This window comes from Neltuma alba, unplaced genomic scaffold, assembly GCF_004799145.2.
Source record: "Neltuma alba isolate B1F8T4 unplaced genomic scaffold, ASM479914v2 tig00011735_pilon, whole genome shotgun sequence".
NCBI lineage: Eukaryota > Viridiplantae > Streptophyta > Magnoliopsida > Fabales > Fabaceae > Neltuma > Neltuma alba.
This window is the reverse complement of record NW_021636363.1, coordinates 437,549-454,505: the sequence shown is the minus strand read 5'-3', so window position 1 is coordinate 454,505 and position 16,957 is coordinate 437,549.

Below are 16,957 nucleotides of genomic sequence, written 5' to 3'. Positions count from 1 at the left end.
TCTCCCTTCCCGAGTCAATGCCTTGACTTTAAATACATATACAAATACGAATGTATAGAAGAATACGAGGTTTTCCAAGTAGGATGATGATACGGATGAATTGAAATGGAGCCCAGTTCATCAAAGTAAATGCATTGAAAACAAACCCGTTTGAAATGGAACGGTCTTGACAAGTATACTGAGACTTCCGAGAGTTGGCGCACACAAGTTTCTGTGGGATGGTGTGAGTTAGCCAAACATATATGAGACTAGCGTGAGCGGCTGAGTGGTGTCGTGGCAAGACTCCTTCATATATATGCTTACCTTACTGTGCTTCTTTTTTATATATTTTCATTCTAAATTTTGAATTCCATCATCAATCTTCAAATTAAACAGAGGCTGAGTCATAGTAGCGGAATTTCCAGGTAAAAATCTTAGTCTACTCAAAGGCAGGAGTCAGGATAGAAATGCCCAACAAGCTTGAAGATATACAGTGAGAAAAAACTAGTATAAATAGGCATCTATGAGAGCAGCTAGCATACTCATCCCCTTGCTCAAAAAAGCCAAGAGCTTCATTGACAGATCTGTGATCCCCCCCGAACTACACTGATCTGCTATAATCAAAATGGAGATGAGTAAGTTGGTGAGCGTTGTGGTATTGTGTGTAATGGTGGTGTTAGGGTTAGTAGTGGAAGTTGGAGAGGCGAGGCCATCAATTGTGGTGGAGTCGCTAAAACGAGGTGGCCCGCCTTCGGGTCCAGACAGATGCACTACCATCCCTAGACCCGACCACGGAGGAGTCTGCACCATGAAGCTCGTGAACGTGGCTGCTCAGCCTCCTCTTTCCCTCGCCCCTTCTCCTTCTCCTACTCATCATTTTGCCGCTAATTAATTAATTAACTCTATCTTATGCTCATACCCATTACTCTCTCTATATACATGTATCAATTATGCTGTGTTCTTTACTTTTAATTATACGTACGTGTGTCTTCAGTGTAGCTTTATTCCATGTAATAATGTTTGATATATAGCCAACGACAGAATAAAATCAAACTATGTTTCATTTTAACTTCTCCAGTACTACTAGTTAGTGTGCTCTACTGTTTAAACCTATTATATATTCCATTTTCCCATACGTGATGGTAGATTCTAATGCAACTGCCTTAATAATGGGCAAAATAAGAGGGAAAAAAATTCAGACGCACAACTACTACTTTTAATTTTTGTTTATTGACGTGTGTGTCTGGATAGGGGAGGGTTATAAATAATTTGGATGAATTTCTGATGTTCATGCAATTGCGATTTGAATGGCGAAGTTCACAATCGTAATTGATCGCCAAGATTTTGTTCGACCAAGAACCAAATCATCACCAACATTTCATTTTAAGACGGCATTCATCAATATGAATACAGGAATCTTTTTTTTTTAAAAATTTTAAAGGCTAGAGCTTAATTAATTAATATTTATCAGGCGTACTTCTGAAACTGTTGGTATGTAACAAGAAATGTGAATCCATGTTGCAAATTACTGACAATTAACAATACCGTGCAGTGCAAATCAATCTCTCTCTGCGTTAATTTGATTATAGTCAATTTCAATAGTTTTCATTTTCAATCAATTTTTTTAAAAAAAATAGCATCCCGAGTCTATCTGACAAACTGCATGTTAATTAATTTGAATGAAATAATAAAATATTATTTTTGGTCCTTAATATATAAGAGCTAGTTAGGGATTAAATTTACTCCTAAATAAAAGACATCAATCCATTTTATTTTTAAATTTATAATTCATTTTTTAAAGTATCTCTGTTGATTACACATGTCAAGAGGCTTCTGTTCAATGATGGTCATAATTAAAAAGGATACTTTAGAAAAATCAACTTATATTTATTACATATTACTAACTTAATTAATTTTTTTAATATGTTCAAATTAGTTAAGCAGCTTTTATATTAAAAAGAAGATGTAGTTTATATCATAAAATTTGAAAACAAACTACTGCTCACTTTTTATACATACGAGATACACACACACACTTTGCATGCATGCTTCTAATTATAAGTGTATTACCAATTTGTATACATCAGACATTTTGAACGCAACAAATAGACATGTAAACCATTCACGTAGATTGAATATATGTCGTTATTTTGTTTCATTCCAGGACAAATATGGAATGAGATAAAAAAAAAAAAGGTTTTTAACTGCGAGTTGTAAAAAAAAAAAAATAACATTTTGGTTTGGAAAGTAAAAATATGAACTTTACACCATTCAAATTAAATCTAAACAATCTACGAAAATTAAAGGAATGATGAGTAGAATCAGAATGCATTTTTTATGGATGGGCTCCCGATCCAAAGTGAACAAAGTTATTTAAAACAATATTTTTAATCTGAAAAATATGCAGAGATAATTTGGATTGCAAAGTAAAAGCGAAAGCAAAAGCAAAAATAAAATAAAGTAATGAATTAAGAACTCCCCACCAAAAGAAAAATAATAATAATAAATTAAGACCAAAATGCATGGTTGGTCTTCGACAAAGCTGGAAATCCCAACTTTGTTTATTTTAATGTTCGTAACATTAGCCATATGAGGAAGTCGAAGTGAAATGTGCAATCCTAATTTACTGTGTTCTTCAATTTGACTGCCTACCGTTGACCCAAAACCTTCCCGCTAAAACAATTCCCTGCATTCATCTTCCCATCATGCCATTTAGGTTCAACGTTTTGAAACTAAGAATAAAAAAACAAAAAAAATTGTTTACTGTCCTTGGAGTTGCAGTCAATTTGAGTCTAGTTTAATGTAATTTATACATTGAAAAATAGTTCTTAAAATTATGGTCAATTTTAATGATAAAAAACATCAAATTTTAACCTAAATTAACGACAACTTTAATTTAACAAACAAAAGCTACGTTTTCTTTAGAAAAAATTCTATGACTTGAGAAACACATGACTAAATTCGGAAGATATTTATTATCCTTCATATCGTGATTCATAACCGGCTTTTGCAGTTTGCTACGAAATCTCCCACGAGGACTAAATTAACTTCGTATATTTCTAAAGAAAAATAATATTAATTAGTACTATAAATATTGTTTAGAGATCTGACTCAAATAAAACAAATTTCAATCCAGCAGCTTCTTCGTAGATGGGTGTTTGGCGTAAAAGTTACTGTAAGTTGATCCATTCAATATTTCGCTTAATTAGTTTTTAGCCAAGAACTTTAGTTTTCAACCTTCACGCCACGAGAAATCAAGTTAATCCATTTCCGTACTGTTGTGCCCACTGCTACTTCTATATATATCGCAGATTAACTCTCATTCTCTTCCAAAACTCTATCCGCAAGAAAAACACAAGGATATATAGTGCGCCTCGAGGAGTACAAAATAAAGATAATATTTTTTGTTCAGGTTTATTCATAGTTTTAATTGCAGAGAGATGGGTTTCTCTTACAGGAAGATGATGTTGAGGGCGTTGTTCATGTTGGCCATTGTGGTTTGGAGTGCAGAAGTAGGATCAGCAATGAGGCCATCCCCAGAGGGCTTCTTGTTGCAGATTCTTAAAAGGGGCGACGGACCACCCTCTCCCAACCCTTGCAACACTATTCCTGGACGAGGAACTGGTCACTGTCACCAACCTTAGCTTGCTATTTCTGAAGACTCTCAAAACTCACATTCCTCTTGTAATAATAAAAAAAGGGACAACTTAGTTTATCCTCAGTCGTTTGTAGTAATTACGGAATAAATTGTAATACTGGCTTCTGTGATGTTATTCCAGAAATTAAGTTAATCGAAGTTATTGTTTCAGATTGGCTATACTTTTCATTTCCTTCAACTAAAACTCTCGCAATCAAACAGGGCTTAAGTCTGCCAGCAGCAACTTGGTTTTATTAGTAAGATTAAGTTGTACTCAAACTCCTTTAATTTAATTTGAAGCCATTAATATGAAAACTCCATGAAACAAGCCATTACTGTATACCATCAGAGACCCTACAGAGATTGGGATATATAGAAATTACTCATACCAGAAGTCATCCTCATCACACAAACACCTTTTCACTGCTCTTACTTGTTTCTTGAGTGTGTGTGTAGCCCCAATATGGCTTAGCTGCTGTTTTTCTTTTGTTTTATTTTTCCCTTCTCCTTTTTCAAGAACTTTTTAATGCCGATCATGCAGGTTAATAAATATTAAACCAATATAAAAAAATAAATTGATTAGTGGTATTTTTATAAATAAAAATGAATGTTTTACTTTGATAATTTGAAATCTGCTACTTAGTAAAAGAACTCACTGTTTTGCTTCTAAACGTTATCTATATGTTCATGTAAAATAAATGGAAGAGCTCAATGGAATCATCATCTCATATTTCCTTAGTTTAAGAATATTCGCAATCAATCACGATAACATAATTATATATATATATATATATATATAATATTGAGCTACCGTCATATTTAGAATTTATGATGGCGATGGATGGGCATGTTCCATCAATGGTAATTGAACACTACGATAACAATTTAATGTTAGCTTTTTTTTTAATTCGTTTTTTTAAATTCATTTTGTCTGTCAACAGTTTAATACTATTGCAAAGAAAATACTCATCCGGTCCTAAATATAAGACCCTTATATTTAGGACCGGAAGAGTAATACATTTTCAAAATATTAAATTCTTACAACCAAGCCACGGAACTCGAAAAGTTGGTAAAACAAAAAGATAGCATCGTGACTGTGGACTGAAAGACTCTTGGAGGACGGGCTAGCTATACCAACCATAGACGATACATGGGAAGCACCATTCATATTATATATGAGTTAAAACAGAACGTTTTATTCAAATAAGATGGCGATAAAGGAATGAGCATTGACGCGAGGTATTCCATTTGCTTACCGTTGATTTGGTACGCTGCCACCACTCAGTACAAATTTTCCTTTATGCTTCCTCCTTTAGGTATTTAGAATTCAAGTGATCTGAGGCTTCTCCATTCAATCTTCAAACAAAGGCTGAATCACAAAGTAAAACTTGCTCTAAATTCAGGAGTCAATAGAAACCCGTTGATAAGGTTAAGTAGAATAAGAAACGAACTTGCATAAGTAGCTTCCGTCCCGTAGCAGCTTATAGAAATAAAACATAAGTATATACATAGAATATATAGAAATTAAAGAGTGTATATATAAATGGCAAGGATAAATTAAAAAAGTTAAACAAATTGGTTTTGAAAAAACTGATAAAAATAGAAGAGAAGATAAATTAAAGTATTATATTTAGAATCAAATCTAACTTATCAACTAGCTTCTATGTTAAGAATGAGAGGGAGTATATAATTAATTAAAGAAGTCGTATAATCTGAGTCACTTAGTGTGTTCTTGTAATATAATTCGACTTCCATACAATTGGCCCTGACATAACTTCCTTGTTTTTGAATTCCTTGTATTCAGCTTGGGAATATGCCGTCCCAACATTGTGGAATGTGGAACAAATGGGGGGAAAACCCTTCTGACTTGAGAATCACAAGGAAAAAAACAAAGAATTTATTCATTTTTTTCTAGCATGAGATTCACTTGAGAAACACTCCTGAGATATATTGATACGGCATACGTTTGTGATACGGCTCCTTTGACCCTTCCTATTGTATTCATAAGCGGCTTTTACTGCGAAATCTCCCACGACCCAAACTTGCAGGGACAAAACTCTGTATTTATCTCTTAGAAAAATAATATTAAGTACTCTCAGGTTATAATTAAATATTATTAGTAATTAATAATTAAAACCAAATATTGTTTGGAGTTTTGGCTCAGATCGCAACTCATTCGAACCTTTTCTTTTGTAGTAAACGAAATTAAAATGCAGCACTTTCCGCGCAGATGTGTATTCGGAGTAAAACTTACTGTAAGTTGATCCGTTCAATATTGATTTAATCAGTTTTCAACATTCTTGGCCCAGAAATTTTGCTTTCAACCGTCAAAACACGTACGAGGAATAAAGCTAAAGACTTTTCTTAAAACCACAAGAGAGCCTCTGGTCAATGCACAGTCCTATGTATACACGTTGTTCCAATCACACTGATCCCACCATATCACTAACTAACTCTCATTCTCTCCGATCCCAGGACTCTCTCGATCTTCGCTTTTCTGGTTTTATATTCATAATTTTACAGAATGGCTTTCTCTTACAGGAAGATGATGTTGGCGGCGTTGTTCATGTTGGCTATTGTGTTTTGGAGTGCAGAAATAGGATAGGCAATAAGGCCATTCCCTGAAGGCTTGTTGTTGCAGATTCTGAGAGGCCCCATGCCACCATCCGGTCCAAACCCTTGCAATACTATTCCTGGACAGGGAACTGGCCATTGTCACTAAACTTTCCTCTGAAGATTGCAAGCTTAATTACATATACTTGTTGTAGTTTCTCTTTTTTCTTTTAAAATAAGTTAGGGACAGCTAGCTCAACACATCCTTAGCATAGATGTGTAACCTCATTTATCTACATTACTTGAAATTTATAGGATCAAATGTTGTAATACCCACCTACTGGCTTCTGTAATCTTATGCCGTAAATCAAGTTGAAATTCATTCATTAGATTGGTTATATACGCTTTTCGTTTCTTCAATTTTAATTAACAATATGTGCGCGCGGTGCCTGCAATCATATCGAATCTTTAGGAAACCTGGGAAGCTTAAACTTCACTCATCACGATCGATATTTCTCGTCGATCAGACATGAGTCAGGCATATATAGAATGGAGGGATAACATCGAACGTCACGATTTGGAATGCTTTTCTTCTATGTTATATCAATTCACAGAGAAATCATAAGTCACACCATATATTTATAACGCATGAGATGCGCGCGTGCGTGCACATACATACTGATGATATATTTTATGGAGATACTTACATTTACATCATCATAATATGTAGGGAATGAGGATAACGCATGATGGGCGTGAGACCCAAGCCGGATAATGCTCGTACCAGACGGCTTCCTATATACAAAGCTATGTAGCTTGAATCAAATAATTGACTTTAACACAAATATGAAAATTAATTGGTAATTTACTACTATCTCCAATTTTTAATATAAAATCTAGTTTGACGTTCCTAAAAATAAAACCTCAATTCAATTTGTCTATCATATTTATCTTTTTTTTTTTTAAGATAATCCTTATACTAGTTGCACATATTGAATGTTCTATGAAATGGTAGTTCTAGCTAATATATATGATTAATAAGAGTATTTTAGGAAGACAATACCTATTTGTTATTAATAACTAATTTAACTAAATTTCTTAATCTATTCAAATTAGTCAACTAACCCTATTAAGGACCGGAACTATACTTAATTGTCAGTTGATATATTTATATATCTTCAAAAACATTAGAATTAATGCTGATTTTGTAAGCTATGAACTTGGAACATCAATGAAGTTTTCATAAATTACAACAAGTATTTATTTTGGTTAGTAAATAAATTGATGCAAAACAAAATTGATGGCGGTGGATTTTTTATTTCTACGTTGATTATTTGAAAATTGCTACTACTATTTGGAAGGAACTTGGCGCTTTCCTTTTAAACGTTATCTGATATATATATACACACACACACACACACACACACTCATCCTCTTAAATTAATTTCTTGTTAGACGAGGGACTAACTATGCCAGGGCATTGAAGGGAAGCTTTTTTACTGGGATAAAATGAGGATGAGGGAGAATTGAGTGAGAGAGGAGTTGGCAAAAGTTGGACCAAATTAAACTGATCAGAGTTGCGTGAGCGAGTGGCCGGTACCCCTGGGAAGACTCCATAAATATATATATATATATATATATATATATATATCATCCGCTTTGTTTATTGTTGATTTTGGTTGCCACTTATTAATACGTATACACACCTTCCCAGGCTCTTTCCTCGTATTTAGAATTCAAGTAATGTTAGGCTTCTCAGTCCATCCATTGATCTTCAAACACATAAATAATCAAACCCATTGACACGCACACACTGAGAAATAACAACATTGATCAATTGATCGATCCATCTCCACTACTCCTAGCTACTTTTCAAAAGATCAAGAAGAAAGAGTGGTGCAAGGATCAAGATATATATATATATGCTACTTCCATCCTTAATTATAAGACCTTGTTTGTAGTTTATAAACGAAGTCTTATAATTACGACCAAAGATAGTATATATATATGTGAAGATGGGGAACGCCTTAATGCGTTCAATGTAATTATCATCAACTAACAAGGAAGTCACATAACCCGGCCCTGCTGTCACTATGTGATGTTCTTGAATTTGACTCATACCATAGACTCAACCTTCCACGTTTTTGAACTCCCTGCTTGTATTCGATCTGCTTCGATCTGATCTTGCCATCTCAGCATTTTGGAACTAAGCAAAGAAATAACCATGAGTTCGTCTTTTTCATTTTTCAAACATTCATTCGGCAAACACGCCCGAGATATATCCATACAGATATGGTACGTGGCTCCTTTGACCCTCCACATCCTGATCCACATGCGCCTTTTGCCACGAAATTATCTCCCATGCATGACGAAGATTAAAGCAGCAGAAGAACGCGTTAATGTGTTCAATTGTAATTACCATCAATTAACAAGGAAGTCACATTGAAACCCCGCACTTTCTGCGTAGATGGTGTCTGTCGTAAAAATTACTGTCAGTTGATCCATTCAATATTTCGTTTAATTAGTCTTCACACGTTTCTTTTTTGGCCAAGAAATTTAGTTCCCAACCTTCAAACCACCACGAGAATATATTATTTTAATGGAGCTTAAAGCCATTTTCTCATTGAAATTGCATCCGCAGGAGCCTCTGGTACGTCAAAGCACGCTCCTATATATACAAGTTATTCCAATCGCTGATCCGACCACATCAAAAATTGTAGATCCCATATTCTCTCCCAAAACTCTCTTCAAAGTCCATCTTCAACTAGAAAATATATACAGACAACTGTTTTTCTTGTTTACTCATAATTTACAGAGAGATGGGTATGTCTTACAGAAAGATGATGCTCACGGTGTTATTTGTGTTGGCCATTGTGTTTTGGAGTGCAGAAGTAGGATCAGCAATAAGGCCGTTCCCAGATGGCTTCTTGTTGCAGATTCTTAAAAGAGGCGGTGGATCCTCTCCCGACCCTTGCAACACTATCCCTGGACGAGGACATGGTCATTGTCCTCCCCACCCTTGAACCTCAAAACTTATATTATATTGCTCTTGTATTTTTTTTTTAAATCTATATCCAGCACCCAAAGTATTTTTTTCATATACCTAATATCTCAATGTATTTTGTGATACATTCAGTACTCTGAAATAATTTTTTAAGTGCACCCCAACATTTTGAAGTTTTTTTTTATGCATGCAGTATCCTAAAATATATTTTTAGGTGCATCTAACATCCAAACCTTTTTTTTTCACATCCAAAATGAAAACAAAAAAAATACTTCAAGATGCTAAACACACTTGAAAAATACTTTAAAGTATTGAATTACCACAAGGTACTTAGGGTTATTGGATGAATCTAAAAAAATATTTTGAGTGCTGGATGTGCATTAACCTTTTTCTTTTTTAAGATTTAGGGCTCCTTTGAATAGACGTAATTTAATTTATCCACATTCCTGTGTAGTAATTTGTCGGAATAAAATGTAATATACCGACTTCTGTAATCTTATTCCAGAAATAATCAATTCGAAATTCATTCAGATTGGTTATGAATGCTTTTTCGCTTCTTTAACATGCGGTGTTAGGAAATCTGAACTGCCTAATAACTTCTCATGATCAATGTCTCTTGTCTGACTAGGAAAGACAAGTCAGACATGAGTCAAGCAGAAACGATGTGAAATTGGACACGTGGCAAAAATAAATATATGTTACCTTATGTCCTAAATATAAAACCAAGTTAGTTAATTTGAAAAAATTAAGAAAGCTAGATATAAACTCATTTGTCTGACTTATATATTGATATATAATCTAATGATATGCATATATGATTTAGAAAAATTATATTAAATATGCTATAATTAAGTAATTTACTTAACTTTTTTAATCTCTTCATATTGAAGTAATATACATAATAATATAATAATTCAAACTTGAATAATCAAGCCAGGGGATAAACGTACCTTCATGGAATTAAATGGTGATACGTTTAGTGGGAATCAATCTCTACGTTGCTTACAACTAATAAGTTCAGCACATGGAATTTTCACATGATTGAGACGCCATCTTCAAGCTGTACGAATCTGTTATGCTCACGCTCAGCAACTAGTCCTTTTCTCTGTTTGGCTTGGTCCCATAGCCATTTATTAAGGGGGAAAAAAGAAATAAACTGTTTTCTTTTTCAATCTTTTCTGGGAGTATATAATAGTTGCTAACAATTATTTAGACGGAAAACAAATTAAACGTACAAAAAAAAGCAAAAAAAAGAAATTAATGCGTTGATCCTCGTCTTTGTTGAAGCTGGAAACCAGATGAAAGACATATAAACCCCGCCTCTGCAGATTTCTGTGTGTTCTTAAAAATATAGGAGAAAATGATAATTAAGTCCCTCAAAAAGGAAATTAAGACTAATAGAGGGTACGCTAATTATTTCTGATACAAGGACCAAAATGTCATTTGGCCACCTCTTTTGACCGCGTTGGCCGAGGGACGGACGCGGTACCCTCAACAACCCGGCAATACGACTTATTCAAAAATGTTATTTTTTTACTTTATTAATTTTTATGTATAACAATGTAAATATCACTATTATCTACAAGACCCTTGCACAGTTTGTGCATACAGCTGTGATATTTACAAGTAGACGTGTGTGTGTGTCTGTGTGTTTTTTTCATTTCCATAAATTCTTCATATTTTACTGATTTATTTGATGATCCAATGACCAGCTCCAATGGTCAAATTGGTCAACGGTATGTTTAAAATACATTTCACTAAAATCCCTTGAAATCTTATAATAAACTAAATTTATGACACTTACTTCATATTAATTTCCTTTAATTCTCATCCTAAAAGGAGACCGACACAGGGAAGTCATATGTGACCCCGGTCAGTGACCGTATTCTTCAATTTGACCCACATAACATAACATAGACCATTCTTCCTCGTTCTTGAATTCTTTGTGTTCGGCTTCCGATCTTGCCATCGGAGCATTTTGGAATTAAGAAAAGAAAAAAAAAATTCTTGACTTTAGAAACACGAGAAATTCTTTTTTAATAGTAATTTATTTCATCTTTCAGGCATGACATTCGTTTGGGGGAGCATGCCTGGGGTATACTGATACTGTTAGCATGCGCCTCCTTTGACTTTTTCAGAGGCGATTCATAAATCATAAGCGCCTCTTGCTACGAAATCTCCCCCACCAACAAAAGCAGACGGATCATACTTTGTGTATTTCTCAATAATAATATTAATTGTTCTCTGGTCGTTGTAATATTTAGTTCATATTATTGTTTAGAGTCTTGAATCAAATAAAAAACCAGTCTATTATTTTTTTTTTCCAAAAAAGAAGAAAGCCAGCAGTTTCCGCATAGATGGGTGTTTGGCGTGCAAGTTACTGTAAGTTGATCCGTTCAATATCTGGTTTAATAGATTTTTAACCTTCTTTTCCCTGAAACTTAGTTTTCAACCTTCAAACCACGAGAAATCAAGCTAACCCATCATTTTAAAACCGCAAGAGCCTCCGGTCAATCCATTTTCCTATATATACCCGTCGTGCCAATTGCTATACTTCCATATATATCACAAACTAACTCTCATTCTCTTCCAATACCCTACCTGTAACCTCTCCATTTCAGGAAGAACAGCACAAGGACGTACGTCTCGAAGTGCGAAACAAACACAGCACAGCTTTATTTCTGATTCATTCATATTCAGAGAGACAGAGAGATGGCTTTCTCTTACAGAAAAATGATGTTGAGGGTGTTATTCATGTTGGTCATTGTGGTTTGGAGTGCAGAAGTAGGATCAGCAATAAGGCCATTCCCAGATGGCTTTTTGTTGCAGATTCTTAAAAGAGGCCCCGTATCATCCTCTCCCGACCCTTGCAACACTATTCCTGGACGAGGAAGTGGTCATTGTCCCTAAACTTGTTTTCTTCCTTTTCAAGATTCGCAAACTTAACATTCTTCTTGTCGCTTTTGTCCTTATTCAGGGACAGCTCAGCACTCCTTTAATCTGCAGATATATGTAATTTAATTCATTCACATGCTTTTGCAATGATTTCTTCTATAGAATTTGTAATCAGATTCTATAATTTAAGCTGAAATTCCATCATATTGGTTTTGCTTTTCGTTTCCTCCACTTTATTTCACGGTGGATGCAATTTTATTTTAAAAAGAAAAATTGTCTGATGAGTGTTAATGTAAAAACTACATAAAAAAGGGGGATGAAGGCGTACAAGTACCTACAAACTTTTACTCAAAGTGCGCCCACCATCATAACTTTTTTAGAAGTACAAAAGTATCCATAAACTTGCAAAACCATAGTAAAAAATGACATCACCATATTTGACATACCTAATGGCCGTTACTTTTTACAGGGGATGCAATTTTATTTTTAAATGAAGAATTGTCTGATGCGTGTTAATATAGGTAAGGTTTGGCTGTTCATAGCAACATCATTTATATATAAAAACTATAAATAAAAAAAAGGTTGAATATTCAGGAGAAGTAGATGGTTAAAACTTAATTTTCATGATGTCTCTTGTCTGACTAGGATAGACTAGTCCAACATGAATCAGAAATCACAGGTCAAGCATGGGATGACGTTGATGGGCTAATAACATGGATTTTGGACAGTTTGACTAATCAATTTGAACTGGCCTTTTCCTTCTGGGGCAATTTCAAACTCAACAAGGAAGGTTCATCGTTTTAGCTTTTAAATCCCTCGTTGAATTTTGGCAACCAGCATATGCTACACACCTTTAATGTTTTCCATTTTTAGAATAACCACTGGTTTCCATATCTGCTGTGTATACTTGATGTTACTATATTTGATTTCTTCAGTTAATTTTCAACATACACAGTCAAGCTGAAATCATTAATTTTTAATCGGTAATTGTTAAATGAAAATGGGGACGGCAGACCAAAGCATGCAGTAATCAGGTGTCTTTAATCATGTTTGTTTGGAAAAAGAAAAAGAGGGTGGCAATCAATACTGTGCTAGTTCTTCTCTCGGAACGCCATAAAACTCATTAATTCGTGAGGAGAACGTAGTTTAGCTGCGAACTCCTCATGTAAAATGGAGCTAGTTTACAGGCACAAGACATGGAAAGCCATTGCTCGAGATCTTGGACTCAAATCTGAGCTTGGTCTCGACGTGTGGGCGGGAAAAAAGAATCAAATGAACTTTGCCCACCTAAACGATGCTTATTTTTTACTCTGGATTCAATGCCCTCTGGGAAAGGAAATAGAAGCCTTTGTTGGGCATTATCAAAGTAACTTGGGCTCTGTTTGGGTTGGCGTTCAGACCCTTTCATAAGTGGCTTATTAGTAACAAAAATGTTTAGACAAATCAACGGGAGTTGGGCCAGTCTTCCATAGCATGGTGAACCAAAGTTTAAATCCCCGCTGAAAGAGGTGTCCACATTTAGTGTCCGACATTGCCTTGAACAAGATTGCCCCTAATAAGATGATACCTATACTTTAGCCAAAAAAAAAATGTTTAGACAATTTTTTCTTGTTTGGAGTAGCTTTTGACCCATTTGATTTATAGAGTAGCTTTCTGCCTATTTGACTTATTGGCCCAAAACGGCTTAAATCGTGAAACTTGGAAAAGCATCGCAAGTCTTGCTTTTGCCTTTTCAACCGTGCTCAATAACACGAGGAGGAAAGAAAAAATGTGGGACGAAAAGTTCTTTGATTGTTTTTGCCCATGTTTACAGGGTCACTTATTCATATTATCAAAGTGACGATGTGATATGGGATTAGTGCGGTCCATTTCAGCTCTTTCGTATTATTATTTTTTAAAATTTTTTTTGAAGGCATGACATTATATACGTATGATACATATATATTTAATAAACCTCATCTTCCATCTTTTTACAACTAAATTTATGAACTTGCTTATTTAGAAAATAGTTAGGTTTCACCTTTGAGAAATTTACTACTTTCTCTGGTTCTTATTATAAGTTTCAAATAACTAATTTGCAGATAACAAAAAAAATAGTTAAAATTAATGAAAAATAATAAGTAGGTTATAAATATGTTTTTTATTTCAAATATACTCTTGTAATAATTAACAAAAGGTATAAAAAAATGTATGGGAAAATGTAACTAGAGCATAGAAAAAGAGAGATAATAAATTATTTACATATACTATTTAATATCATGCCCTTTTTGATCATTTTATAATTAAATTTACCTTTTCAATAGTAATCCAAATAATTCCACTTATACAAACAGGCTTATTTATAAAAGTCAATCTAAATATAAATTATATCATCCAATCTACTTTTATACTCAATCAACTAATAAACATTAATATGGAACATTGTAAATACCCCGTTTCAGATTTAGCATTCCTAATTTGAAGAGAGATGGGTTTCTCATATTAAAATGTTGGTTTTGAAAAAATAAAAGAAATTTGTCTCTATAATGTGATTGACCCTCCTGCGACAAGGAGTGAAATCCTCGTTTTAAAACACACGAACTAGATTCCCCCCCCCCCCAAAATTTTCTGGGATAATTGGCCAATTAAGCAACCTAACTAAAGAGATATATATATATATGTTCCTTCCTTCTAGGGACTGGAGGCTGTTAAACGAATGGAGACCAACAGTACCCTCGACGATAACCATAACGAGGAAGCTGAACGGCGTATATAACATGACACGAAGGTTCGTACGAGGAATAAGCTAAGCCAGCTTTGCTTCCCTTTTTCTTCCTTCCCAAGTCAATGCTTTGACTTTAAATACATATACACACACGAATGTCTAGAAGAATCCAAGGTTTTTCAAGTAGGATGACGATACGGATGAACTGAAATGGAGCCAAGTTCATCAAAGTAAATGCATTGAAAACAAACCCGTTTGAAATGGTACGGTCTTGACAAGTATACTGAGAATTCAGAGAGTTGGCACACGCAAGTTTCTGTGGGATGGTGTGAGTTAGCCCAACATATAAGACTAGCGTGAGCGGCTGGGTGGTGTCGTGGGCAGACTCCTTCATATATGTGCTTACCTTACTGTGCTTCTTCGTAATAAATTTTCATTCTAAATTTTGAATTCCGTCATCAATCTTCAAATTAAACACAGGCTGAGTCATAGTAGCGGAATTTCCAGGTAAAAATCTTAGTCTACTTAAAGGCAGGAGTCAGAATAAAGATGCCGACAAGCTTGAAGATATACAGTAAGAAAAAACTAGTATAAATAGGCATCTATGAAAGCAGCCAGCATACTCATCCCCTTGCTCAAAAAAACCAAGTGCTTCAATAACAGATCTGTGATCCCCCAGAACTATACTGATCTGCTATAATCAAAATGGAGATGAGTAAGTTGGTGAGCGTTGTGGTATTGTGTGTAATGGTGGTGTTAGGGTTAGTGGAAGTTGGAGAGGCGAGGCCATTAATTGTGGTGGAGTCGCTAAGACGAGGTGGCCCGCCTTCGGGTCCAAACCCATGCACTACCATCCCTAGACCCCCCCACAGTGGAGTCTGCACCATGAAGCTCGTGAACGTGGCTGCTCAGCCTCCTCTTTCCCTCGCCCCTTCTCCTTCTCCTACTCATCATTTTGCGGCTAATTAATTAATTAATTAATTCTATCTTATGCTCATACCCATTACTCTCTCTATCTATAGACATGTATCGATTATGCTGTGTTCTTTACTTTTAATTATTTGTTCGTGCCCCTATACGTACGTGTGTCTTCAGTGTATCTTTATTCCGCGTAATAATGTTTGATATATAGCCAACGACTGAATAAAATAAACTATGTTTCATTTTAACTTCTCCAGTACTACTAGTTAGTGTGCTATACTGTTTAGACCTATTATATATTCCATTTTCCCATACGTGATGCTAGATTCTAATGCAACTGCTTTAATAATGGGGAAAATAAGAGGGAAAAAAAATTCAGACGCACAACTAGTACTTTTAATTTTTGTTTATTGATATGTGTGACTGGACAGGGGAGGGTTACAAATAATTTGGATGAATTTATAATGTTCATGCGAAGTTCCCAATCGTAATTGATCGCCAAGATTTTGTTCGACCAAGAACCAAATCATCACTAACATCTCCTTTGAAGACGGCATTCATCAATATGACTACAGGACTCTTTTTTAAAAAAATTTTAAAGGCTCGAGCTTAATTAATTAATACTTATCAGGCATACTTCTGAAAGTGTTGGTATGTAGCAAGAAATGTGAATCCATGTTGCAAATCACTGACAATCAACAATACCGTGCAGTGCAAATCAATCTCTCTCTGCGTTAATTTGATTATGGTCAATTTCAATAGTTTTCATTTTCAATCAATTTTTTTTTAAAAAAAAGGCATCCCGAGTCTTTCTGACAAACTGCATGTTAATTAATTTGAATGAAATAATAAAATATTATTTTTGGTCCCTAATATATAAGAGCTAGTTGTGGATTAAATTTAATCCTAAATATAAGATATCAATTCATTTTATTTTCCAAATTTATAATTCATTTTTTAAAGTATCTCTATTGATTACATATGTCAAGAGGCTTCTATTCAAGGATGGTCATGATTAAAAATGATACTTTAAGAAAATCAACTCATATTTATTACACATAACTAACTAAATTAATTTTCTTAATTTGTTCAAATTAGTTAAGTGACTTTTATATCAAAGAAAAGATGTAGTATATATTATAAAATTTGGAAACAAACTACTGCTCACTTTTTATACATACAAGATATATATAAATACTTTGCATGCATGCGGCTAATTATAAGTGTATTACAAATTTGTATACATCAGACATTTTGAACACAA